This window comes from Triturus cristatus, chromosome 8 (genome assembly GCF_964204655.1).
Source record: "Triturus cristatus chromosome 8, aTriCri1.1, whole genome shotgun sequence".
Taxonomy (NCBI): Eukaryota; Metazoa; Chordata; class Amphibia; order Caudata; family Salamandridae; genus Triturus; species Triturus cristatus.
This window is the reverse complement of record NC_140591.1, coordinates 1,618,900,710-1,618,928,236: the sequence shown is the minus strand read 5'-3', so window position 1 is coordinate 1,618,928,236 and position 27,527 is coordinate 1,618,900,710.

Here is a 27,527-nt window from a genome sequence, read left to right as displayed (position 1 = left end):
AGGATGGTACCTCTAGGGAGAGTGACACACTCCAGGACGGTACTTCTGGGGAGGGTGACACACTCCAGGATGGTATCCCTAGAGATGGTGACAAACTCCAAGATGGTACATTTGGGAAGGGTGACACACTCCATGGTGGTACCTCTGGGAGGGTGACACACACCAGGATGGTACCTCTGGGGAGAGTGACACGCCCCAGGGTGGTACCTCTGGGAGGGTGACACATTCCAAGACAGTACCTCTGGGGCGGGTGACACACTCCAAAATGGTACCTCTGGGGCGGGTGACACATTCCAAGATGGTACCTCTAGGGAGGGTGACACACTCCAGGATGGTACCTCTGAGGAGGGTGACACACTCCCGGATGGGACCTCTTGGAGGGTGACACAGTCCGGGATGGTACTTCTGGGGAGGGTGACACAGCCGGGGATGGTACCTCTGGGGAGGGTGACACACTCCAGGATGGTACCTCTGGGGCAGGTGACACAGTCCAGAATGGTACATCTGGGGAGGGTGACACACTCTAGGTTGGTACCTCTGGGGCGGGTGACACAGTCCAGGATGGTACCACTGGGGCAGGTGACACACTCCAGGGTGGTACCTCTGGGGCGGGGGACACACTCCAAAATGGTACCTCTGGGGCGGGTGACACATTCCAAGATGGTACCTCTAGGGAGGGTGACACACTCCAGGATGGTACCTCTGAGGAGGGTGACACACTCCCGGATGGGACCTCTTGGAGGGTGACACAGTCCGGGATGGTACTTCTGGGGAGGGTGACACAGCCGGGGATGGTACCTCTGGGGAGGGTGACACACTCCAGGATGGTACCTCTGGGGCAGGTGACACAGTCCAGAATGGTACATCTGGGGAGGGTGACACACTCTAGGTTGGTACCTCTGGGGCGGGTGACACAGTCCAGGATGGTACCACTGGGGCAGGTGACACACTCCAGGGTGGTACCTCTGGGGCGGGGGACACACTCCAGGATGCTAACTCTGGGGAGGGTGACACACTCCAGGATGGTACCTCTGGGGAGAGTGACACACTCCCGGATGGGACCTCTGGGATGGTGACACAGTCCGGGATGGTACCTCTGGGGGGAGTGACACAGTCCAGGATGGTACCTCTGGGAGGGTGACACAGTCCAGGATTGTACCTCTAGGAGGGTGATACAGTCCAGGATGGTACGTCTGGGGAGGGTGACACACTCTAGGATGGTACCTCTGGGGCGGGTGACACACTCCACGATGGTACCTCTGGGGAGGGTGACACACTCCAGGATGGTACCTCTGGGAGGGTGACACATTCCAGGATGGTACCTCTGGGGAGGGTGACACACTCCAGGATGGTACCTCTAGGTAGGGTGACACACTCTGTGAGAAGTTGGCCTGGCATATGCTGGTCACTAGTTAAAGTGGCCACCTTGCACCAGTCCAATTCGACTCTTATGGAAGATAGGTTTAAGACAACATTTTAAAGAAAGCTATCTTAGTGGTAGCTGAGGGCAGCAGCCTTCAGGCTAAGTCTCTGAGGAATGTAAAGCATCTTGTTTTACCTTATAATCTCTTGAATTACCAAATGAAAGGACACCACACAGGTATATATATAAAATATATATGTATTTATTTGTAGACACACTCTACTAATCTCTTTATGACATTAGAAGTCAGGAACATATGCACAAATCAATGTTTCACAACAACTTAAGCAATTATATGGCTGGGGCCCTAGGGGCGTACCAGACCATGTACTAAAAAAGAGGTATAACAAGAACAACTTGAGAAGGGAGACGGCCTAAGGTCTTCAGAAGCACTGGGGCCTCACTAATCCACCGAAGGCAGGTAAGTAAAGGAACCACAGGAGATGCATGCAGTGTGAGAACACAGCCGCGGATCCCAATAGACTTCAATGGAGCAAGTCGCAGTTGGAACTTTAAAGTTCTAGGGTACTTCGGGAAAGTCTACAAGCAAGTCACTTACAGGGTAAGTAGTTCTAGAGCCAACACACACAGGAGCACCGGAGTGCACAAGTTACCTCATCCAGGGAAGCCGTGTGATAGGTGTCTTTTGGTGTCGGGTCGCAGCGTCATTTTCAATGGGAGCCAAAGAAGACTTGCTGCTTGTGAAGACAGGAGAAGTGTTCAGTGGAATCCAAGGATCGATTCTGAAGAAAGAAGACCTGAAAGCAGAGGAGACAGTGTTCAAAGTCACTTGCCAGTGACCCGGGACCAGGAAGATGGATGCACACAGTCGTCGGGTGATTTCTTTTGATCACAGGTGTCTTGACTCTTCAGCCACGATGTCCAGGAGTTGTCGATGACAACCAAGGGCTGGATTCGGAGAGTCCCACGATGTCTGCAGCTTACTGAGGTGTCGGCAAACAGATTGGAGCCAACTAGCCTTGGCAACAGCAAGTCTTGTGGAATGTGAAGAAAGTCAGCGGTGCAAACCAGCAAGGTCGGAGGGACGCACCCAGCAAGGGTAAGTCAGGGCAGGCCTGGAGCAACCAGGGGAGCCCTTTGGCTTGATGAGAAGGTCTTCAGGGGACCCACAAGCCAATGGGCAAGGGATCTTGAAGACGCCTCATTAGGACTCACTTCACAGGAGCCCATGGTCACTCAGGATGAGGTAGGCCTCTGATCTTCGGTGGAAATTGTGCTGGATGCTTGGACCACACGTGGTCCAATGCACAAGTTCGTAGAACGTCGTGAAGGGATTGCACTCGAAAAAAGTGCATGGTACCCAGGTATTGCTGTTCCTCATCACTTATGGGGTCCACTCGCCTCAGCTCTGCTGGGAACTCACGATAACCAACGAGAAGTCAGGAAATCCACTTCCGGGGCTGCAGGGACTTCGGACTCCGTCGGGATCGGGAACATTTGTGACCGTTGATTCAAAGCTTTGGTGCCTGCCAAGCAGGGGAGTAACTCCTTGACTCCAAGGGAGATTCTTCAGTCTTCCAAAGGTAGTGGAACGTCGAAGGTCCAGGATTCTTCTTGTAGAGCGTCGTCCAGGGATATCTAGTTTGCAATGGCAAGGGTTCCCTGACTTATACTAAAGGAAAGAGAGGGACTAGCTCTATGACCACTCCTATGGAAGGGTCAGGGGAGTGGGTGGTTACACCCACTTCCCTTTGTCCAGTTTCACGCCAGAGCAGGGGCAGGTAGCCCCAGAACCGGTTTGAGCTGGCATATGCACAGAGGAGCCTACTGCTCCCCCAGTGCAGGGCTTCAAAGCACTCTCGGAGTGCACCCACCCAGCCCCAATACACGAAATCCTGTCTGGAAGGTGGTGACACCTTCCTGTGACAGGATGCCTATTGTTGGGCCTCCTCCACTGTGAGTTTCGGTCAGCAGCAGGAGGGCAGCCCAGTGTCTGTGCTGGTGGCATCCATTTTGTGATGCCAGGGCTCTTTCAGGATTCTACCGTGTTTCCACAGTAGGTACATGTCTACCCCTCTAGAAGGGTGGGATCATACTCCCATACCAGTTACTGGTGTGGGGGTATGATTCCAAAGCGTTTGACACCAAACATGACATGTTTTGATGCAGCCATCCCAGAGTTAGCATTTACCGCGAGGTTATAATGCACTTAAGAGTATATGGTTTAACCGCATCCACAAACAGCCACAGAGAATAGACTCTGCCAGTTGCAGATGGGCCCTGCTCAGGCAGTGGCACCCCCTCACATGTAAACCAAGCACCCTGCCCTCAGGATTGATAGGGCCTGCCTTAGGGGTGACTGATAGTCTTATATGTGTGTGTAAGGTGAGATACAGGTAACCTATATCTCAGTGAGGAGTGCTAACATTACCTCACTAAGGCTGCAGTAGCAGGCCTGTGGTGTCAGATTTAGTCTGCTTCCCAGGGGTGGCATAATACATGATTCAACCCCTGGTAGGCCTGTGAAGTACCTATGCCCTTGGTACCTAAGGTACCATATACTAGGGTCTCATAAGGTTCCACAGTATCCAATCACTAGTGCATCTAATATGCACTCCAAGTTGTTTAGAGAGAACAGAGAGACTGGGGCCCTCATTAGCAGGGATCTAGCCAGACTTTAGCCAGAAACCAGTGTTAGCATCAGAGAAAAAGTGGACGCAACATAAGTGCAGATCCTACTCTCCTACACAACCCCCCCCCCCCTCCAAACGCAAGGACACTAAAGTAACCTTGACCAGTTGAGTCTTTGTGTTCTAAGTGGAAATACCTTGAGAGTCCATCTGCATTGGCATGTTGGGTCCCAGGTCTATGTTCCACTGTATAGTCCATCCCCTGTAGGGAAATGGACCACCTTAAAGGTTTTGGGTTTTCACCTTTCATCTGTTTGAGCCATAGGAGGGGCTTGTGGTCGGTCTGAACTATAAAGTTAGTGCCAAACAATTATGGCCTCAGCCTCTTCAGGGCCCACACCACAGCAAAGGCCTCCCTCTCTATAGCTGACCAACGTTTGTCTCTAGGGGTCAGCCTTCTGCTTATAAAAGCTACTGTCTGGTCTTGACCTTCATCATTCAGTTGAGACAGTACAGCTCCCACACCCAGCTCAGAAGCCTCTGTTTGGACAATGAACTTTTTGGTGTAGTCTGGACTCTGTAAGATGGGGGCTGTGCACATGGCCTGCTTTAGGTCTTCAAATGCCTTCTGACAGCTAGCTGTCCGCTGAACCTTTTTTGGCATTTTCTTAGAGGTAAGATCATTTAAGGGGGTCACTATAGATCCATATCCCTTAACAAACCTCCTATAGTACCCAGTCAGGCCCAAAAAGGCTCTGGTTGGTTGGAGCAACCCATTCCATGATGGTTTGGATTTTGCTCTGTAAAGGTTGAACCTGGCCTCCACCTACAAGGTGGCCCAGGTACACACCCTGACTCTGCCCTATCTGGCATTGAGTGGCCTTGATAGTGAGGCCTGCTTTTTGCAGGGCCTCTAAAACATTTCTGAGGTGGACCAGGTGATCCTGCCAGGTGGAACTAAAGACAGTAATATCATCTAGATAAGCTGAGCAATTAGTTTCCATACCTGTCAGAACTTTGTTCACCAACCTCTGAAAAGTGGCAGGTGCATTTCTCAAACCATAGGGCATCACCACAAAGTGGTAGTGCCCACCAGGGGTTGAAAATGTTGTTTTGTCCTTGGCATCATCAGCTAACTTGATTTGCCAATAGCCAGCTGGTAGGTCAAATGCACTCAGATACTTGGCTGAGGCCAAAGTATCAATGAACTCATCTGCCCTGGGGATTGGGTAGGCATCAGTCCTGGTGACTGCATTGAGGCCTCTGTAGTCTACACAAAACCTCATTTCCTTCTTACCAACCTGGGTATGAGGTTTGGGCACTAGGACTACTGGACTAGCCCAAGGGCTATCTGAAGGCTCAATTACACCTAACTCCAACATTTTCTGGACTTCAGTCCTGATACAGTCCCTGACATGGTCAGGTTGCCTGTAGATTTTACTCTTGACAGGCAGAATGTCTCCAGGGTCCACCTCATGGGTGCACCAGGAAGTCTGACTAGGGGTCAGGCTAAACATATGTCTGAACTGCTGCAGAACTTGTCTGCATTCAGTTTGCTGATGGTCAGTGAGGCTGCTTGCCAAAGCAACACCATCTACTGACCCATCATCAGGGTTCTGTGAGAGCAGGTCAGGGAGAGGGTCACTCTCCTCCTCCTGTTCCTCATCAGTTGCCATGAGCAAGCCCATGTCAGCCCTGTCAACATATGGTTTCAATCTGTTGACATGGAGCACCCTAAGTTGGCTCCTGGGAGTTCCAAAATTCACCAGGTAGGTGACTTCTCCCTTTTGCTCAACAATTGTATGGGGGGCACTCCACTTGTCTTGGGGAGCTGCTGGGGCCACAGGCTCCAACACCCACACTTTCTGTCCTGGCTGGTATACAGTCAGCACAGCCTTTTGGTCATGCCAAGTTTTCTGTAGTTCTTGGCTTGCCTGCAGGTTTTTAGTTGCCTTCTTCATGTATTCAGCCATCCTGGAGCGGAGACCAATTACATAATCCATCACATCCTGTTTGGGAGGTTTGAGAGCTAACTCCCAGCCTTCCTTCACCAAACATAATGGACCTCTTACAGGATGCCCAAACAGAAGTTCAAATGGGCTGTAGCCAAACCCCTTCTGTGGATCCTCTCTGTATGCAAACAGAAGGCAGGGAAGTAAAAGGTCCCATTTTCGCCTAAGCTTTTCTGGGAGGCCTTTAATCATTCCTTTTAGGGTTTTGTTGAACCTTTCAACTAACCCATTGCATTGTGGGTGATAGGGAGTAGTGAATTTATAGTTGACACCACACTCCTTCTTATTGCTTTTAGATACCCTGACATGAAGTTGGTATCTCTGTCAGACATAACCTCCTTTGGGAAACCCACTCTGGAGAAGACTCCAATGAGGGATCTTTCCACCACAGGGGCTGTGGTGGTCCTCAGGGGAATTGCTTCTGGGTACCTGGTGGCATGATCCACTACCACCAGGATAAACCTGTGCCCAGATGCTGTTGGAGGGTCAAGGGGACCAACAATGTCAATCCCTACCCTTTCAAAGGGAACCCCCACCACAGGTAGTGGTTTCAGGGGGGCCTTTGTTGTGCCACCTGACTTGCCACTGGCTTGGCAAGTGACACAGGAACGACAAAACTCCTTGGTGTCCTCTGACATATGTGGCCAATGAAAATGTGGAACAAGTCTATCCCAGGTCTTGTTTTGGCCCAAGTGTCCTCCTAAAGGGATGTCATGTGTAGGGTCAAGAGGAACCCCCTAAACTTCTGAGGTATTACCAACCTCCTGGTGGCTCCAGGGGTAGTATCTCTAGCCTCAGAATATATGAGCCCCTCATCCCAATAAACTTTATGGGACCCACTAGCACTCCCAGCAGCCTCAGCAGCAGCCTGCTGTCTGAGGGGTTCAAGAGAGGGGCAGTACTGTTGCTCCTTACTCAGATCTTCCCTGGAAGTTCCCCCTGCCCCCAAGAACTCAACCTGATCAGGCTCAAGTCCCTCTGGGGCAGTTCCTTCTTCAGGGTCTGCTTCTCCTCCCTCAGGAGGGGAATCTGAGATCTGAGACAGAGGGGAAGGCACTGCCTTAACCCTACTGCTCCTCCTCATGGGTAGCCCCTGGTCCATACGTTCAGGATCCAGAGCTTGTTCAGTGGTATGCATTTTGGCCTGTGGCCTGGTCACAGCAAATACCTCTGCAGGTATGCCCAACATCTCAGCATGAGTCCATAACTCTTCTTCAGACTAGGCTGAAGTCTCTAGATCATTGCCCAAAAGACATTCGACAGAGAGGTCTGCACTAACTACAACCTTATTAAGGCCAGTTACCCCTCCCCAGGAGAAATTTACAACTGCCAGACTATGGTTGGTCCTGACATTGCTTGCATTGGTAACCTGGTACATTTCACCCAGGATGATCTGTCCAGGGTCCACAAGATCCTCTGCCACCATGGTGACACTAGCACCTGTGTCCCTGAATGCCAAAGCCTGTTTGCCATTTATTACAAGCTGCTGTTTGTATTTGCCCAGATTGCTGGGGCTCACTAGGAAGGACATATCAATGTCCCCTTCACAAATCAGCAATGCCTGAGTGAGTACTCTGACTAGGCCAGAGTCCACTTCAGAACCCAGGGTCAACCTTACTGCACCCTTATTCTGATTACCACCTCCACCTCCACCAGTAGCTGTACTAAGGGGAACAGTTGCCTTAGGGGCAGGAGTGATGGTGGTTTGGTATTTGGAGTCAGAAGTCCAGTGCCCTTTCTGTTTACAGAATTTGCAACAGGGCTCCTTTTGGCCTTTTTCCCTTATTGGATTGTGACTCCCCACCAGATGTAGATTTTTGGGGCCCTTGTGAAGACTTCTGGCCTTTTGACTTATGCCCACCTTTCTCAGAGCCCTTAGAATCCTGCTTCTTAGTGTCACCCCCTTGGCTCTGGGTTTTCTGCCTCACCCTGGTTCTGACCCATTTGTCTGCCTTCTTTCCCAATTCTTGGGAAGAGGTCAGATCAGAGTCCACCAGGTACTGATGCAACAACTGGTTTTGGCAATTATTAATGATCTGTTCTCTCATCATAAGATTATACAATCCCTTAAAATCAGTAATTCTACTACCAACCAGCCAACCCTCCAGAGCCTTGGTTGCACAATCTACAAAGTGGGAAACAACCTTTAAAACGTAACTATCACATCGCACTACACTTACAACGCAGGCATTACAACGGAACATCCTTTACAACGCATGACACTACAACGCATACCATTACAACGCATACCATTACAACGCATGACACTACATCGCATGTCACTACAACGCAGGCATTACAACGCATACCATTACAATGCATACCATTGGAGTTAGAATAGTAATTTTTAACCCCTACACTATCCAACACTTACCCTACTGTTGCACCCCCTGGAGTTAGAATAGTAATTTTTACCCCTATACTATCCAATACTTACCTTAAATGCAATGTTAACAGTATGCGTTGTAATGGTATGTGTTGTAAAGGTAGTATGCGATGTAATGGAATGCGTTGTAAAGGTAGTTTTTTCAAATGCGTTGTAGTGTCATGCGATGTAATGGAATGCGTTGTAGTGGATGTTGCGATGTAAAAATTGCGTTGTAAGTGCATGCGTTGTAAAAGTATGCGTTGTAACGTCATACATCCCTACAAAGTCTGTCCAGTCCTGAGTCTGTGCTTTCTGGGTGTCTCTGAACTTCAACCTGTACTGTTCAGTGGTTAAGCCAAACCCATCTATTAATGCACTCTTCAGGACTTCATAGTCATCAGCATCCTCTTCTCTAACAGTGAGGAGCTTGTCTCTACCTTTATCAAAAATGGAGAGTCACAAGATTGCTGCCCACTGCTTTTGGGGACCTGTTGTACTCTACAGGCCCTTTCCATAGCAGTTATCCATTTGTGGATATCATCCCCACTCTGGTAGGGAGTAACAACCTTGGACAGGTTCCTATGGTCTGGAATGGAATCTCTGACTCTAGGGACACTGTTGCTGCCACCAGGGATTTCTAAACCCTCTATTCTAGAAGCTCTCTGGAGCTCAAAGGCTTCTTTGTCTAATGCCAACTGCTTGGCCTCAGGGAAACCTTGCTTCCTCATACTGCAGCAGTTTGTACATTCTGTCAGAGGAGGTCTCCCTTCTAGGAAGGTGTAAGTTCCTCTGCTGGACAGATTCCCTGCCAGAGTGATATGAGTGGTCAGACTCCCTAGAAAGGGACCTAGGCCTCTCCTCCACTCTGTCAGTTCTCTTAGGGAGAATTCCTCTGTCCTTTTCAGATCCTTGTGGATCTGGCCCTTCAACCACAGAGTCCAGGTCATCTTGATTTCCATCATCTGACCCAGAGACTATGATTGACCCACTCCCTGATTCAGACCTATTAGCTCCTAGAACCAATCTAAGATCATCTGTGGTCAACAGATCTATCAGGTGTAGTGTGGAGGGACTCTGTCCTATCCTCAGGTGCCTTGTAGCACACATGGCTTTCAGGTCAAAGAAAGTCATGTCCTTATACTGAGGTTGGGTGGACCCACTGGCTCCAGCCCTTGAGGACATTCTAGTGTTGTGTAGTGTTGTACTACCTACACTAGTTTATGGTCTACTGATCCTACCTTGAGCTGTAGCAAGGGTGTGCTATCCCTTCACAAACAGCTCTAAGTTCAGTAGAACTTGTTGATACTAAGCTTGACTTTATATGTACCTTGAGTACCTTTAGTGGTTTTCAGTTAGTAATTCAAATAGAGATTTTCTGGTAAAACAATGGCAAGCTGGAATCCCACACGCTGCCCACCAATGTGAGAAGTTGGCCTGGCATATGCTGGTCACTAGTTAAAGTGGCCACTTTGCACCAGCCCAATTCGACTCTTATGGTAGATAGGTTTAAGACAACCTTTTAAAGAAAGCTATCCTAGTGGTAGCTGGGGAGAGCAGCCTTCTGGCTAAGTCTCTGAGGAATGTAAAGCAGCTTGTTTTACCTTATAATCTCTTGAATTACCAAATGAAAGGACACCACACAGGTGGATATATATATAAAATATATAGGTACTTATTTCTAGACACACTCTACTAATTTCTTTATGACATTAGAAGTCAGGAACATATGCATAAATCAATGTTTCACAACAAATTAAGCACTTATATCGCTGGGGTCCTAGGGCGTACCAGACCATATACTAAAAAAGAGGTATAAGAAGAACGACTTGAGAAGGGAAAAGGCCTAAGGTCTTCGGAAGCGCTGGGGCCTCACTAATCCACCCAAGGCAGGTAAGTAAAGCACCCACGGGAGACGCATGCAGTGTGAGAACACAGCTGCGGATCCCAATAGACTTCAATGGAGCAAGTCGCGGTTGGAATTTTAAAGTTCTAGGGTACTTCGGGAGAGTCTTCAAGCAAGTCACTTACAGGGTAAGTAGTTCTAGAGCCAACACACACGGGCGCACTGGAGTGCACGAGTTACCTCGCCAAGGGAAGCCGGGTGCATAGGTGTCTTTTGGTGTCGGGTCGCGGCGTCATTTTCAATGGGAGCCAAAGAAGACTTGCTGCTTGTGAAGACAGGAGAAGTGTCCGGTGGAATCCAAGGATGGATTCTGAAGAAAGAAGACCTGAAAGCAGAGGAGACAGTGTTCAAAGTCACTTGCCAGTGACCCGGGGCCAGGAAGATGGATGCCCACAGTCGTCGGGTGATTTCAGGTGATGACGGGTGTCTTGACTCTTCAGCCACGAGGTCCAGGAGGTGTCGACGATGACCAGGAGCTGGATTCGGAGTGTCCAATGATGTCTGCAGCTTACTGAGGTGTCGGCAACCGGATTGGAGCTAACAAGCCTTGGCAACAGCAAGTCTCCTGGAATGTGAAGAAAGTCAGCGGTGCAGACCAGCAAGGTCTGAGGGACTCACCAAGCAAAGGTAAGTCAGGACAGGCCTGGAGCAACCAGGGGAGCCCTTTGGTTATATGAGAAAGTCTTCAGGGGACCCACAAGCCAACAGGCAATTTATTGCGAAGACACCTCATGAGGACTCACTTCACAGGAGCCCACGGTCACTCGGGATGAGGTAGGCCTCTGATCTTTGGTGGAAATCCTGCTGGAGGCTTGGACCACTCATGGTCTAATGCACACATTCGTAGAACATCGTAAAGGGATTGCACTCGAAAACAGTGCACGGTACCCGGGTAATGCTGTTCCTCGTCACTCGTGGGGTCCACTCACCTCAGCTCTGCTGGGGACTCACGATGGCCATCGAGAAGTCAGGAAATCCACTTCTGGGGCTGCAGGGACTTCGGACTCCGGCGGGAAAGTTTGCGACTGTTGATTCAAAGTTTTGGTGCCTGCCAAGCAGGGGAGTCACTCCTTGACTCCAAGGGAGATTCTTCAGTCTTCCAAAGGTAGTGGAACATCGAAGGTCCAGGATTCTTCTTGTAGAGCGTCGTCCAGGGATATCTAGTTTGCAATGGCAAGGGTTCCCTAACTTATCCTAAAGGAAAGGGAGGGACTAGCTCTATGACCACTCCTATGGGAGGGTCAGGGGAGTGGGTGGTTACACCCACTTCCATTTGTCCAGTTTCACGCCAGAGCAGGGGCAGGTAGCCCCTGAACCGGTTTGAGCTGGCATATGCACAGAGGAGCCTACTGCTCCCTCAGTGCAGGACTTCAAAGCACTCTAGGAGTGCACCCACCCAGCCCCAATACACTAAATCCTGTCTGGAAGGTGGTGACACCTCCCTGTGACATGATGCCTATTATTGGGCCTCCTCCACTGTGAGTTTCGGTCAGCAGCAGGAGGGCAGCCCAGTGTCTGTGCCGGTGGCATCCATTTTGTGATGCCAGGGCTCTTTCAGGATTCTGCCGTGTTTCCACAGTAGGTACATGTCTACCCCTCTAGAAGGGTGGGATCATACTCCCACACCAGTTACTGGTGTGGGGGTATGATTCCAAAGCGTTTGACACCAAACACGACATGTTTTGATGCAGCCATCCCAGAGATAGCATTTACCGCGAGGTTATAATGCACTGTAGAGTATATGGTTTAACCGCATCCACAAACAGCCACAGAGAATAGACTCTGAGTGCTGCAGAGGGGCCCTGCTCAGGCAGAGGCACCCCCTCACATGGAAGCCAAGCACCCTGCCCTCAGGATTGATAGGGCCTGCCTTAGGGGTGACTGATAGGTTTATATGTGTGTGTAAGGTGAGATATAGGGAACCCATACCTCAGTGAGGAGTTCTAACACTACCTCACCCAGGCTGCAGTAGCAGGCCTGTGGTGTCAGATTTAGTCTGCTTCCCAGGGGTGGCATAATACATGCTTCAACCCCTGGTAGGCCTGTGAAGTGCCTATGCCCTTGGTACCTAAGGTACCATATACTAGGGGCTCATAAGGTACCACAGTATCCAATCACTAGTGCATCTAATATGCACTCCAAGTTGTTTAGAGAGAACAGAGAGACTGGGGCCCTGATTAGCAGGGACCCAGCCAGACTATAGCCAGAAACCAGTGTAAACATCAGAAAAAAAGTGGGGGCAACATAAGTGCAGATCCTACTCTCCTACACACTCCCTGATGGTACCTCTGGGGAGGGTGACACACTCCAGGATGGCACCTCTGGGGAGGGTGACACACTCACAGATTGGGACCTCTGGGAGGGTGACACAGTCCAGGATGGTACCTCAGGGGATGGTGACCCACACCAGAATGGTACCTATGGGGTGGGTTACACAGTCCAGGATGGTACCTCAGGGGCAGGTGACACAGTACAGGATGGTACGTCTGGGGAGGGTGACACACTCTAGGATGGTACCTATGGGGTGGGTTACACAGTTCAGGATGGTACCTCTGGGGAGGGTGACCCACACCAGAATGGTACCTCTGGGGCGGGTGACACAGCCAGGATGGTACCTTTGGGGAGGTTGACACACTCCAGGATGGTACCCATGTGAGGGTGACACAGTCCAGGATGGTACCTTTGGGGAGGTTGACACACTCCAGGATGGTACCTCTGGGAGGGTGACCCATTCCAGGATGGTACCTCTGGGGAGGTGACACACTCCAGGATGTTACCTCTGGGAGGGTGACACATTCCAGGATGGTACCTCTGGGGAGGGTGACACACTCCAGGATGGTACCTCTAGGTAGGGTGACACACTCTGTGAGAAGTTGGCCTGGCATATGCTGGTCACTAGTTAAAGTGGCCACCTTGCACCAGTCCAATTCGACTCTTATGGTAGATAGGTTTACGACAACCTTTTAAAGAAAGCTATCCTAGTGGTAGCTGTGGGCAGCAGGCTTCAGGCTAAGTCTCTGAGGAATGTAAAGCAGCTTGTTTTACCTTATAATCTCTTAAATTACCAAATGAAAAGACACCACACAGGTGTATATATATAAAATATATATGTATTTATTTCTAGAACACTCTACTAATCTCTTTATGACATTAGAAGTCAGGAACATATGCACAAATCAATGTTTCACAACAAATTAAGCAATTATATGTCTGGGACTCTATGGGCGTACCAGACCATATACTAAAAAGAGGTATAACAAGAACAACTTGAGAAGGGAGAAAGCCTAAGGTCTTCAGAAGCACTGGGGCCTCACTAATCCACCCAAGGCAGGTAAGTAAAGGAACCACAGGAGACGCATGCAGTGTGAGAACACAGCCGCGGATTCCAATAGACTTCAATTGAGCAAGTCGCGGTTGGAACTTTAACGTTCTAGAGTACTTCGGGAAAGTCTACAAGCAAGTCACTTACAGGGTAAGTAGTTCTAGAGCCAACACACACAGGAGCACCGGAGTGCACAAGTTACCTCATCCAGGGAAGCCGGGTGCATAGTTTCTTTTGGTGTCGGGTCGCAGCGTCATTTTCAATGGGAGCCAACGAAGACTTGCTGCTTGTGAAGAAAGGAGAAGTGTTCGGTGGAATCCAAGGATCGATTCTGAAGAAAGAAGACCTGAAAGCAGAGGAGACAGTGTTCAAAGTCACTTGCCAGTGACCCGGGCCCAGGAAGATGGATTCCCACAGTCGTCGGGTGATTTCAGGTGATCACGGGTGTCTTGACTCTTCAGCCACCAGGTCCAGGAGTTGTCGACGACAACCAGGAGCTGGATTCGGTGAGTCTCACGATGTCTGCAGCTTACTGAGGTGTCGGCAACCAGATTGGAGCCAACAAGCCTTGGCAACAGCAAGTCTTGTGGAATGTGAAGAAAATCAGCGGTGCAGACTAGCAAGGTCGGAGGGACTCACCCAGCAAGGGTAAGTCAGGGCAGGCCTGGAGCAACCAGGGGAGCCCTTTGGTTTGATGAGAAGGTCTTCAGGGGACCCACAAGCCAATGGGCAAGGGATCTCGAAGACGCCTCGTGAGGACTCACTTCACAGGAACCCACGGTCACTCAGGATGAGGTAGGCCTCTGATCTTCGGTAGAAATTGTGCTGGAGAATGCACAAGTTTGTAGAACGTCGTGAAGGGATTGCACTCGAAAACAGTGCATGGTACCCAGGTATTGCTGTTCCTCATCACTCATGGGGTCCACTCGCCTCAGCTCTGCTGGGAACTCATGATGACCGACGAGAAGTCAGCAAATCCACTTCCGGGGCTGCAGGGACTTTGGACTCCGTCGGGAGCAGGAACGTTTGCGACCGTTGATTCAAAGTTTTGGTGCCTGCCAAGCAGGGGAGTCACTCCTTGACTCCAAAGGAGATTCTTCAGTCTTCCAAAGGTAGTGGAACGTCGAAGGTCCAGGATTCTTCTTGTAGAGCGTCGTCCAGGGATATCTAGCTTACAATGGCAAGGGCTCCCTGACTTATACTAAAGGAAAGAGAGGGAATAGCTCTATGACCACTCCTTTGGAAGCCGTGTGATAGGTGTCTTTTGGTGTCGGGTCGCAGCGTCATTTTCAATGGGAGCCAAAGAAGACTTGCTGCTTGTGAAGACAGGAGAAGTGTTCAGTGGAATCCAAGGATCGATTCTGAAGAAAGAAGACCTGAAAGCAGAGGAGACAGTGTTCAAAGTCACTTGCCAGTGACCCGGGCCCAGGAAGATGGATGCCCACAGTCGTCGGGTGATTTCTTTTGATCACGGGTGTCTTGACTCTTCAGCCACGAGGTCCAGGAGTTGTCGATGACAACCAGGAGCTGGATTCGGAGAGTCCCACGATGTCTGCAGCTTACTGAGGTGTCGGCAAACAGATTGGAGCCAACAAGCCTTGGCAACAGCAAGTCTTGTGGAATGTGAAGAAAGTCAGCGGTGCAGACCAGCAAGGTCGGAGGGATGCACCCAGCAAGGGTAAGTCAGGGCAGGCCTGGAGCAACCAGGGGAGCCCTTTGGCTTGATGAGAAGGTCTTCAGGGGACCCACAAACCAATGGGCAAGGGATCTTGAAGACGCCTAGTTAGGACTCACTTCACAGGAGCCCACGGTCACTCAGGATGAGGTAGGCCTCTGATCTTCGATGGAAATTGTGCTGGATGCTTGGACCACACGTGGTCCAATGCACAAGTTCGTAGAACGTTGTGAAGGGATTGCACTTGAAAACAGTGCATGGTACCCAGGTACTGCTGTTCCTCATCACTCATGGGGTCCACTCGCCTCAGCTCTGCTGGGAACTCACGATGACCAATGAGAAGTCAGGAAATCCACTTCTGGGGCTGCAGGGACTTCGGACTCCGTCGGGAGTGGGAACGTTTGTGACCGTTGATTCAAAGTTTTGGTGCCTGCCAAGCAGGGGAGTCACTCCTTGACTCCAAGGGAGATTCTTCAGTCTTCCAAAGGTAGTGGAACGTCGAAGGTCCAGGATTCTTCTTGTAGAGCGTCGTCCAGGGATATCTAGTTTGCAATTGCTAGGGTTCCCTGACTTATACTAAAGGAAAGAGAGGGACTAGCTCTATGACCACTCCTATGGGAGGGTCAGGGGAGTGGGTGGTTACACCCACTTCCCTTTGCCAAGTTTCACACAAGAGCAGGGGCAGGTAGCCCCTGAACCGGTTTGAGCTGGCATATGCACAGAGGAGCCTACTGCTCCCTCAGTGCAGGACTTCAAAGCACTCTAGGAGTGCACCCACCCAGCCCCAATACACTAAATCCTGTCTGGAAGGTGGTGACACCTCCCTGTGACATGATGCCTATTATTGGGCCTCCTCCACTGTGAGTTTCGGTCAGCAGCAGGAGGGCAGCCCAGTGTCTGTGCCGGTGGCATCCATTTTGTGATGCCAGGGCTCTTTCAGGATTCTGCCGTGTTTCCACAGTAGGTACATGTCTACCCCTCTAGAAGGGTGGGATCATACTCCCACACCAGTTACTTGTGTGGGGGTATGATTCCAAAGCGTTTGACACCAAACACGACATGTTTTGATGCAGCCATCCCAGAGTTAGCATTTCCCGCGAGGTTATAAGGCACTTTAGAGTATATGGTTTAACCGCATCCACAAACAGCCACAGAGAATAGACTCTGAGTGCTGCAGAGGGGCCCTGCTCAGGCAGAGGCACCCCCTCACATGGAAGCCAAGCACCCTGCCCTCAGGATTGATAGGGCCTGCCTTAGGGGTGACTGATAGGTTTATATGTGTGTGTAAGGTGAGATATAGGGAACCCATACCTCAGTGAGGGGTTCTAACACTACCTAACCCAGGCTGCAGTAGCAGGCCTGTGGTGTCAGATTTAGTCTGCTTCCCAGGGGTGGCATAATACATGCTTCAGCCCCTGGAAGGCCTGTGAAGTACCTAGGCCCTTGGTACCTAAGGTACCATATACTAGGGGCTCATAAGGTACCACAGTATCCAATCACTAGTGCATCTAATATGCACTCCAAGTTGTTTAGAGAGAACAGAGAGACTGGGGCCCTGATTAGCAAGGACCCAGCCAGACTATAGCCAGAAACCAGTGTAAACATCAGAAAAAAAGTGGGGGCAACATAAGTGCAGATCCTACTCTCCTACACACTCCCTGATGGTACCTCTGGGGAGGGTGACACACTCCAGGATGGCACCTCTGGGGAGGGTGACACACTCACAGATTGGGACCTCTGGGAGGGTGACACAGTCCGGGATGGTACCTCTGGGGAGAGTGACACACTTCAAAATGGTACCTCTGTGGAGGGTGACACACTCCAGGATGGTACTTTTGAGGGAGTGGGTGAAACAGTCCAGGATGGTACCTCTCGGGAGGGTGACACACTCCAGGATAGTACCTCTGGGGAGGGTGACACACCAGGATTGTACCTCTGGGGCGGGTGACACAGCCCAGGATGGTACCTCTGTGGAGGGTGAAACGCTCCAGGAAGGTATCTCTGGGATGGTGACACACTCCAGGATGGTACCTCTGGGAGGGTGACACACTCCAGGATGGTACCTTTAGGGGGGAGTGACACACTCCAGGATGGTACGTCTGGGGAGGGTGACACACTCCAGGATGGTACCCCTAGAGATGGTGACACACTCCAGGATGGTACTTCTGAGGGGGTGGGTGACACAGTCAAGGATGGGACCTCTGGGACGGTGACACACTCCAGGATGGTACCTCTGGAAGGGTGACACAATCCAGGATGGTACCTCGGGGGAGGGTGACGCACTCCCTGATGGTACCTCTGAGGAGGGTGACACACTCCAGGATGGGACCTCTGAAGAGGGTGACACACTCCTGGATGGGACCTCTGGGAGGGTGACACAGTCCGGGATGGTACCTCTGGGGAGGGTGACACACTTCAAAATGGTACCTCTGTGAAGGGTGACACACTCCAGGATGGTACTTCTGAAGGAGTGGGTGAAACAGTCCAGGATGGTACCTCTGGGAGGGTGACACACACCAGGATGGGACCTCTGGGAGGGTGACACAGTCCGTGATGGTACCTCTGGGAGGGTGACACACTCCAGGGTGGTACCTCTGGGGCGGGTGACACAGTCCAGGATGGTACCTCTGGGAGGGTGACACACTCCAGGGTGGTACCTCTGGGGCGGGTGACACAGTCCAGGATGGTACCTCTGGGAGGGTGACACACTCCAGGGTGGTACCTCTGGGTCGGGTGACACAGTCCAGGATGGTAGCTCTGGGAGGGTGACACACTCCTGGGTGGTACCTCTGGGAGGGTGACACAGTCCAGGATGGTACCTCTGGGGCGGGTGACACACTCCAGGGTGGTACCTCTGGGAGGGTGACACACTCCAGGGTGGTACCTCTGGGTCGGGTGACACAGTCCAGGATGGTAGCTCTCCCAGATTACTGCTTTGTTAATATCCCGGTCACCCCACCCGGGCTGTGTTCAGAGGGAAGACACTGGCTGTCCGAGCAAAGTCTGCCAACGGTGAAGCGGCCGCTGAGGGGTCAGGTTAGGAATGGTACTATACACCCCCTCACTGCTACAGTTTCTGGTCAGAGGGGCCCAATCATCCTGCTCGGAAGAGGCCCGTTACTTAAAGGCTGGCATGCGCATGACACACTGTGGGGGGGCTGCGTGTTCTCTCAGGACGAAGGAGACCCAGATTGATGCAAACGGACCAGCACTGTTAGCACTGATGTACGAGTCTTGATAAAACAGCAGCAGCAGGCGCCTGCTCACCCGAGCTGCCTTCACAGTGTCCACAAAAGGGCAGCAGAGGCGCACGTTTCAAGGCGCGCTAGTGAACCAGGAACTCCCCGAGGAAGAAGGAAAACAACCATAGACGAAACACGTGTTGGCTGTTCTCTCTATGACCGAATGAAATAAACCTTTCTGTTTCAAAAAAAGTTATGGTCTTGGACTACTTCTCGTCCGGATAATAAGGCGCCTTTTGTTTAAACAAGTCTCCTAAGGACAATGTCAAAGCTGTGATCAAAGACTACAAAGGAAGCTGAAGATCGGACGTGGTTTTCATCTGTAGACACACAAACTTGTGATTCAGAGATAACTTCTATGAACTACAATTGAAGTTTTATATACATGAAGTTTGCTCAGGAAACTATTATCCTTTTTTGAACATTTACAATTGACATCAATTGTAGTTAACAGCGTTGGGCGGTGGCTGTTTTGTTCCCTTAGATGTGATATTTCTGCTTCTTTATGGTTTTTACCACTATATGCTTGCGCAGGATATACCTTACCGCCTATCATTAAGCTGTAAGAAGGAAAACAGCTCGTCCGGCCTGTCATAATGGACTGTAGGAGCCGGCACCACCAGTGTCAAATACCATAACGGCCCGTGGCGAGGGCAGGGGACCACACACCTGGACAGACCCAGGCTGGACCCCCAGCAAACCCCTGGCCGGACTGAAATGCACCTGAAGACTGTGGCAGGAACCGGATGGGGCGCGCGCTCTCCAAGGCTCCAGGAAGAGGGGATGTAAAGTACACCATGGAATCACGGCCCCCAAACTCACCTCGCGCCGCCAGACTGAGTGAAATCTGTGGCTCGACCTATGGACGGTGCCCGGTGCCCCCCCCCCCCCCCCCAGAGGATGCCAGCTATGCCCACAGGGGGTGGAACTGCCCAGTACTGCAGGGGTCTGGGTGACAGAAGTACCGTCATTAGCGATGCTGGCGCAGGCCGTGCAGACACGTGCACTGTACGTGGAGGGTGGGGGGGGGGGGGGGTAAGGGGGCGCCCGGGCAATGGGCGCTTCTTTGGTTAGGGGAGGAGCCGACGTGGATTGTGTCTGCGCCGCTCTTGTGCCGCCAGCGGCCCAGTGGGGACCGAGTGGCCTCAATTGCCACCTCTTTACCAAGGGGGTGGGAGTGTCATTCCTAGTCTCTGGCGGGGGCCATTAATGTATGCAGAGTGTGCAGGGGGTAAACACAAGTGGCCTCGCTGATATCCAGGGTGGGGGTCACCAGTGCGCACTAATCCGAGCACAGAGTCCTGGCAACAATCCAATATTTTGTGTTAGTGAAGTTAAGAAATCTTGCCTCTCTTAGACAACACTCGCCCCCCCTTCTTTTCATAATACTTTAACACCGAAGCAGTGTTTTGCGAAAAGGCGCAGTGCGCAAATGGGGGCCACTTGTTCTTTTTAGGGAGCCTGGCCTATTTGGTATCCCAATACAACCCCGCTTCTATGGTGGAAAGATCTGCGCACTCTGCTAAGCGAGAACATGAAAGTACATTTACAGACTCGGGGCTGCTATTGGCCTAACACGGGTTTAGGATGGGACAGAAATCTAGCTACGCGCCAGGCAGCAAACTCTGGTGCGCGCGCATGCGTCACTGGTACATGCTGTAGGTATGCATGTTGTACACTGGTTCAGGCGCATGCGCTGCTGGGCCATGCTGAACGCATGCATCCATGTACAATGGTGCGGGCGCATGCGCCGCTGGGCCATGCTGAAAGCATAAATCCATGTACACTTATGCGTGCGCACGCGCCGCTGGGCCATGCTGAAGGCATGCATCCATGTACACTGCTGCGCGCCACGGGCCATGCTGGACGCATGCATCCATGTACACTGGCACGGGCGTATGGGCTGCTGGGCCAGGCTGAACGCATGCACTATGTACACTGGTGCGGGCGCATGCGCCGCTGGGCCATGCTGAACGCATGCATCCATACCCTTATGTGCACGCACGCACCGCTGGGCCATGCTGAAGTTATGCATTCATGTACACTGCTGCGCGCCGCGGGCCATGCTGGATGCATGCATTCATGTACACTGGCATGGGCGTATGCGCCGCTGGTCCATGCTGAAAGTATGCATCCATGTACACTGGTGTGGAAGCACGCGCTGCTGGGACAGGCTGAAGGCATGCATCCATGTACACTGGCGCGGACCCACGCGCCGCTGGGCCATGCTGAATGCATGCATCCATGTGTGTACACTGGTGCGCACGCATGCGTCAATGGGCCATGCGGAATGCATGCATCCATGTGTGTACACTGGTGCACACGTATGCGTCACTGGGCCATGCTGAATGCATGCATCCATGTACACAAATGCGCGCGCATTCTTCAGTGGGCCATGCTGAATGCGTGCATCCATGTATGTACACTGGTGCGCACGAAAGCGACACTGGACCATGCTAAATGCATGCATCCATGTACACTGGCGCGGGCGCACGCGCCCCCTGGGCCATGCAGAAGGCATCCCTGTGGGATACAGCAGCAGGCACAGGCAGGAAGACCACTCTGCATACACCGCATGGGATTCTGGGGACATTGACTAGGATGGCTGACCCCCTGAGCTCCAGGGCCTTCCTTTCATTGGAATGGGGGTCCCACCGGAAGTACACAACAAATGTAAATAAATGCAAGTACCATATAAGCCAAACCACAAACAGCAGCCATTCAGGTGCAGTGGCAGCAGGCAGAAAAGTTGTCAGAACCACTCTAAAAACGTAATATTGCTATATTTTACTACTAAACAGGCAGTCACAATTGAAGCTGAAAGGGGCTTGATTTAAATTGTGCAGTGGGTGCAGTGGCACCAGGACCAAAAGTTGTCATAACTCCACTAAACACCTAATATTGCCATATTTTACTACTAAAAAAGCAGTTACAAATGCAGTTATCTTGCAGGCAACAGGGTCATTATTTGAGTGGTGCTGCAGGTGCAGTGGCACCGAGTCCAAAATTGATCAGAGCACATCTAAACATCAAATATTGCTATGTTTTACAACCAAACAGGCAGTCACAAGTGCAGTTATCTAGCAAGCTCTAGAGTCGTGAATTCAATAGTGCAGCCGGGGCAGTGACACTGGGACTAAAAGCTCCAGGCTCCCCCTTAAAACCGATTATTGCTATATTTCTCAACTAAACCAGCAATCACAGGTGCTGTTATCTTTCAGGCACTAGAGTCACGTTTTGAATGGTGCAGCAGGTGCAGTGGTACCGGGCCAAAATGTTCTCAGAACTCCTCTAAACACCTAATATTGCTATATTTCACTACTAAACAGGCAGTCACAAAAGTTATCTTGAAGGCACTAGAGGCATGATAAAAATGGTGCAGCAGGTGCAGTGGCACCGGCACAAACGTTACCAGAACTCCTCTTAACACATGATATTGCTATTACATCATTTAATTCTATAATTTCCGTCTTTCATTTAATTATTAAAAATGTTGCTATTTACCCGCACTATACCACTAGTAACAGCACAATCTATTGCCTTCTTGTACATAAACAAGTCATACCACTTTAACAAACTTTCTGTGACTTATATTGTACAAGTACTCAGCCAGCTGCAACATACAACAAAAAACAACTTATTATTAATCACATATATAAAAACCTTATGCATTTACCAATGCTTGTTCCAAATGACATGCCGTTCAGCTGGTCCAGGCAAACATAAATTGTCACTTTGATGAAAACGAAAAACATAAATTATTTTCAAATGTCTGACAGATTTACCAGTCTTTCTGTGGCCCACACAGGTAGAGGTTTTGAAACTGGAGCATAACTCGAGGTGTGAAAGAATATAATCACAGTATAGCACATATTTGTTTTCTAGAGAGGAATGCTTAAACTATAATCTTTTCATCCAAAGTGGTCGTTATCTTGCAGGGTCTCTGCCCTGCTGCACGAGACAGTGTTCTAACCTGCAGAAGTTGTACCCTACAGAGAAGAGGCTCCTCCCACGCTTTTCAAATACTGAGAATGAAAACTGTTTTATTTCCTTTATGAAGAGGGCGCTGTTTCCGTGTTCATCAATAGCGTTTAATACTCTATGCAGTTTGCAGCGTTCCTCGTGCATGTCAGCGGAAATATCTGCATTTCCTCCACACTGGGGCATGGATTGACCATTCCTTGATAAAGGCAGAATCTCACTGTGAAATCCTCACACTACAGAATCATATACGAGCTCACTGGAAACCTGGCCTGTTAGCCAATATCACTCACGCCCCAAAGCTGGGAAACCTCGGGGAGTTCACACTTCTCCTGGGCTATAGCGCTGCAACGCCCAGGGTAGGGGCCCCGGGTCCTCACAGCACTTGTGTAGCGCTGCGAGGCCCAGGGTTGCCGTTGCCTTGAAAACCGTTTCGCCGTGGTCTCACCTCCACGCTATAGCGCTGCCACGCCCAGGGTAGGGGCCTCGGGTACTCACAGCACTTGTGTAGCGCTGCGAGGCCCAGGGGATGGGGCCCTCCCTTAGGCCTGCAGTGATGGTGACTCAGACAACAAACGAGCACCCCCCCCCCCCCCCACCCCCGAGCAGCAGAGCCAGTGTGGCTGCTGCCCCCCCATGACTCCCTGTGCAGGGTGTTAATCGTCACCCCCACCTCCCCAGACGATCTACCTTGCCCTTTGAAGTGCGAGGCCCATCCACACCTGGCCCACAAACAGTGCATGGATGGGGGGGCATAAGTAGGGCACTCAGGATGGACAGAAACACCTGTGAGAACCTGCTGGGGTCTGTGGCCTACTGACGGGGCCCCATGTGGATAAGGTGAACGTGGGCCCCCGGGCCACTGTTTCACACAGTGGAGGACGGTGAGGGGGGCCAGCCGCGCCCCCTCTTTGCGCTCCCCATAGAACCATCCAAACTGGTTTAGACATTATGGTGTCCCAGAGGCCTCGAGGTCATAAATTGACCAACAATGTACTCTGCCCGCAAATGACATGATATTGTATCTCCTAAACCTTGAAGCCCATATTAAAGAGACAATGCTTGATGGTTTGGGGGGGACATCAGACCCCAAAGGCAGCTGAGCCAAATCCAGCCGATCTCTGCAACTAAATGGAGAAAGCAATGTCAGGAGTGACACAGACCCAGCCCCGCTGGTGTGGGCGACGCGTAAACTGAATAAACCCCAGGGGACCAACACACACCACCCCGACGAGGACCCGGGCAAAGGAAATGTAGGGAGGCCATTCGAATAGACGAGGGTCCGGGGCAATCTCCCCCTAGCGGTGATGGGGAGGGTGACAAACCCAAGAATGGTACCTCTGGGAAGGGTGACACACTCCAGTATGTACCTCTGGAAGGGTGACACACTCCAGTATGTACCTCTGGAAGGGTGACACACTCCAGTATGTACCTCTAGGGAGAGTGACACACTCCAGGACGGTACCTCTGGGGAGGGTGGCACACTCCAGGATGGTACCTCTAGGGAGAGTGACACACTCCAGGACGGTACCTCTGGGGAGGGTGACACACTCCAGGATGGTACCTCTAGGGAGAGTGACACACTCCAGGACGGTACCTCTGGGGAGGGTGGCTCACTCCAGGATGGTACCTCTAGAAAGGGTGACACACTCGAGGATGGTACCTCTGGGGAGGGTGACACACTCCAGGATGGTACCTCTGAGGTGGGTGACACACTCCCGGATGGGACCTCTTGGAGGGTGACACAGAACGGGATGGTACTTCTGGGGAGGGTGACACAGTCGGGGATGGTACCTCTGGGGAGGGTGACACACTCCAGGATGGTACTTCTGGGGCAGGTGACACAGTCCAGGACGGTACCTCTGGGGAGGGTGGCTCACTCCAGGATGGTACCCCTAGACAGGGTGACAAACTCCAAGATGGTACATTTAGGAAGGGTGACACACTCCACGGTGGTACCTCTGGGGAGTGTGACACACTCCAGGATGGTACCTCTAGAAAGGGTGACACACTCGAGGATGGTACCTCTGGGGAGGGTGACACACTCCAGGATGGTACCTCTGAGGTGGGTGACACACTCCCGGATGGGACCTCTTGGAGGGTGACACAGACCGGGATGGTACTTCTGGGGAGGGTGACACAGTCGGGGATGGTACCTCTGGGGAGGGTGACACACTCCAGGATGGTACTTCTGGGGCAGGTGACACAGTCCAGGATGGTACATCTGGGGAGGGTGACACACTCTAGGTTGGTACCTCTGGGGCGGGTGACACAGTCCAGGATGGTACCTCTGGGGAGGGTGACACACTCCAGGATGGTACCTCTGAGTAGGTTGACACACTCCAAGATGGTACCACTGGGGCAGGTGACACACTCCAGGGTGGTACTTCTGGGGCAGGTGACACAGTCCAGGATGGTACATCTGGGGAGGGTGACACACTGCAGGATGCTAACTCTGGGGAGGGTGACATACTCCAGGATGGTACCTCTGGGGAGAGTGACACACTCCCGGATGGGACCTCTGGGATGGTGACACAGTCCGGGATGGTACCTCTGGGGGGGGTGACACAGTCCTTTAGGAGGGTGATACAGTCCAGGATGATACGTCTGTGGAGAGTGACACACTCTAGGATGGTACTTCTGGGGCGGGTGACACACTCCACAATGGTACCTCTGGGGAGGGTGACACACTCCAGGATGGTACCTATGGGAGGGTGACACAGTCCAGGATGGTACCTTTGGGGAGGTTGACACACTCCAGGATGGTACCCATGTGAGGGTGACACAGTCCAGGATGGTAACTTTGGGGAGGGTGACACACTCCAGGATGGTACCTCTGGGAGGGTGACCCATTCCAGGATGGTACCTCTGGGGAGGTGACACACTCCAGGATGGTACCTCTAGACAGGGTGACAAACTCCAAGATGGTACATTTAGGAAGGGTGACACACTCCACGGTGGTACCTCTGGGAGGGGGACACACACCAGGATGGTACCTCTGGGGAGGGTGACACACTCCAGGATGGTACCTCTGGGAGGGTGACACACTCCACGGTGGTACCTCTGGGAGGGCGACACACACCAGGATGGTACCTCTAGGTAGGGTGACACACTCTGTGAGAAGTTGGCCTGGCATATGCTGGTCACTAGTTAAAGTGGACACCTTGCACCAGTCCAATTCGACTCTTATGGTAGATAGGTTTAAGACAACCTTTTAAAGAAAGCTATCCTAGTGGTAGCTGTGGAGAGCAGCCTTCAGGCTAAGTCTCTGAGGAATGTAAAGCAGCTTGTTTTACCTTATAATCTCTTAAATTACCAAATGAAAGGACACCACACAGGTGTATATATATAAAATATATATGTATTTATTTCTAGACACACTCTACTAATCTCTTTTTGTGACATTAGAAGTCAGGAACATATGCACAAATCAATGTTTCACAACAAATTAAGCAATTATATGTCTGGGGCTCTATGGGCGTACCAGACCATATACTAAACAAGCATTTACAATGCAATAGGTCTCGCTTTTGGGAGAGTTACAGCTATTGGCGATGTGAATGGCAATGTTTTTTACCTATGTGTTTTGGTTTGGAGTGGAGTGGGTGTATGTGGGTTGGATTGGAATTGAGTGGGTAGAATTGAGTGGTGTGTAGTGTATTTGTGTAGTGGAATTATGTGGCATGGTGAATAGTTGTGGTGAGAGCTGCACAGAATAGATAGAAAGGAAGCGAGAGGGAGGGATAGGTAGTTTGTGCAGGAAGTGGTGCAGAAAGAGGGTTTGAGAAAGAGAAATAAGTGGAGAGCAGGCCACAGACGCATAAAGAGGGAGCACCTGTGTACGCAGAACACACACCCCAAGAAGAGTAGTAGAGCGTGGGTTTGAGGGACGGAAACCCTGAAAAAAGGCACCGGAAGATATCGTGCTCAAAGACCTGAAGTCAACCACATGACAGAGGCAGGAGGAGTGCATGAGAGAGCGAGAGGGGGGTGAGAGAGGGGTGAGAGAGAGGCTGAGAGGGAGAGACACCAAGAGGTGGGGGGGGAGTTGAAAGGTGGACCTGTGCACTGCACGAGGAGGTACTGGAAGGCACCATGTGTGAGGAGGCAGTATAGAGAGAATGTGAGGGAGGAATGAGAGGGGGCAGTGGGATTGCAAGGTAAGAGGGGGTAGTGGCAGCATGAGGAGGAGATGAGAGGGGCAGTGGTTGTGTGTGGGGGAGATAACAGTGTTGGTGGAAGTGGGAGGTAGAGATTTGTTGTATTGGAATTGTTTGTTGTAGAATTGTGTGGCATGGAATTGTGTGGTGTGGTGTGGTGGGGAGTTGCGTAGTGGAAATATGTGGCATGGTATGCTGTGGAATTATGTGGATAGTAATTGAATGGTTTTAGGTGTACTGGAATTATGTAGAGTGAGATTGTGTGTTATGGAGTTTATTGTGTAAAATGACATTGTGTGTTTTGGAGTGGCATGTTGTGGAGTTGAATTATGTGGTGAGCTGTTAAATTTTGTGGCACGATCTGGAAATATGTGGTGTGGATTGGGGATATGTAGTGTGTTGTGGAATTGTGTTGTGTATTCGAAATATGTTGTTTGGTGTGGAATTGTGCGGTATGTATTGGAAATGTGTGGAGTTGAATTGTGTGGCTTGGAACTGTGTGGCGTTGAGTGAAATTATGCTTATTGGAATCATGTGTCATGGTGTGGAGAGCATTTATGTGGATTGCTGGTATGTGGGATAAAGTAAATTTATGTGGGGTGTATTCATGTTGTATTGAGTAGAGTGTTATTATGTGGAGTGTAATTATGCAGCGCTGAGTGGCATTGTGTGGAGTGTAATTATGTTGTGTGATGTAGAATTGTGTGGCATTAAATAGAGTGGTGTTGTGTGGGATTATGTGGCATGCTGTGGAGTAGCATTATATTGTCTGGAATTATGTGGCATGCTACAAAGTTGAATTTATTGTGTGCAATGGCCATAGGTCTCACTTTTGCGAGAGTTAGAGCTA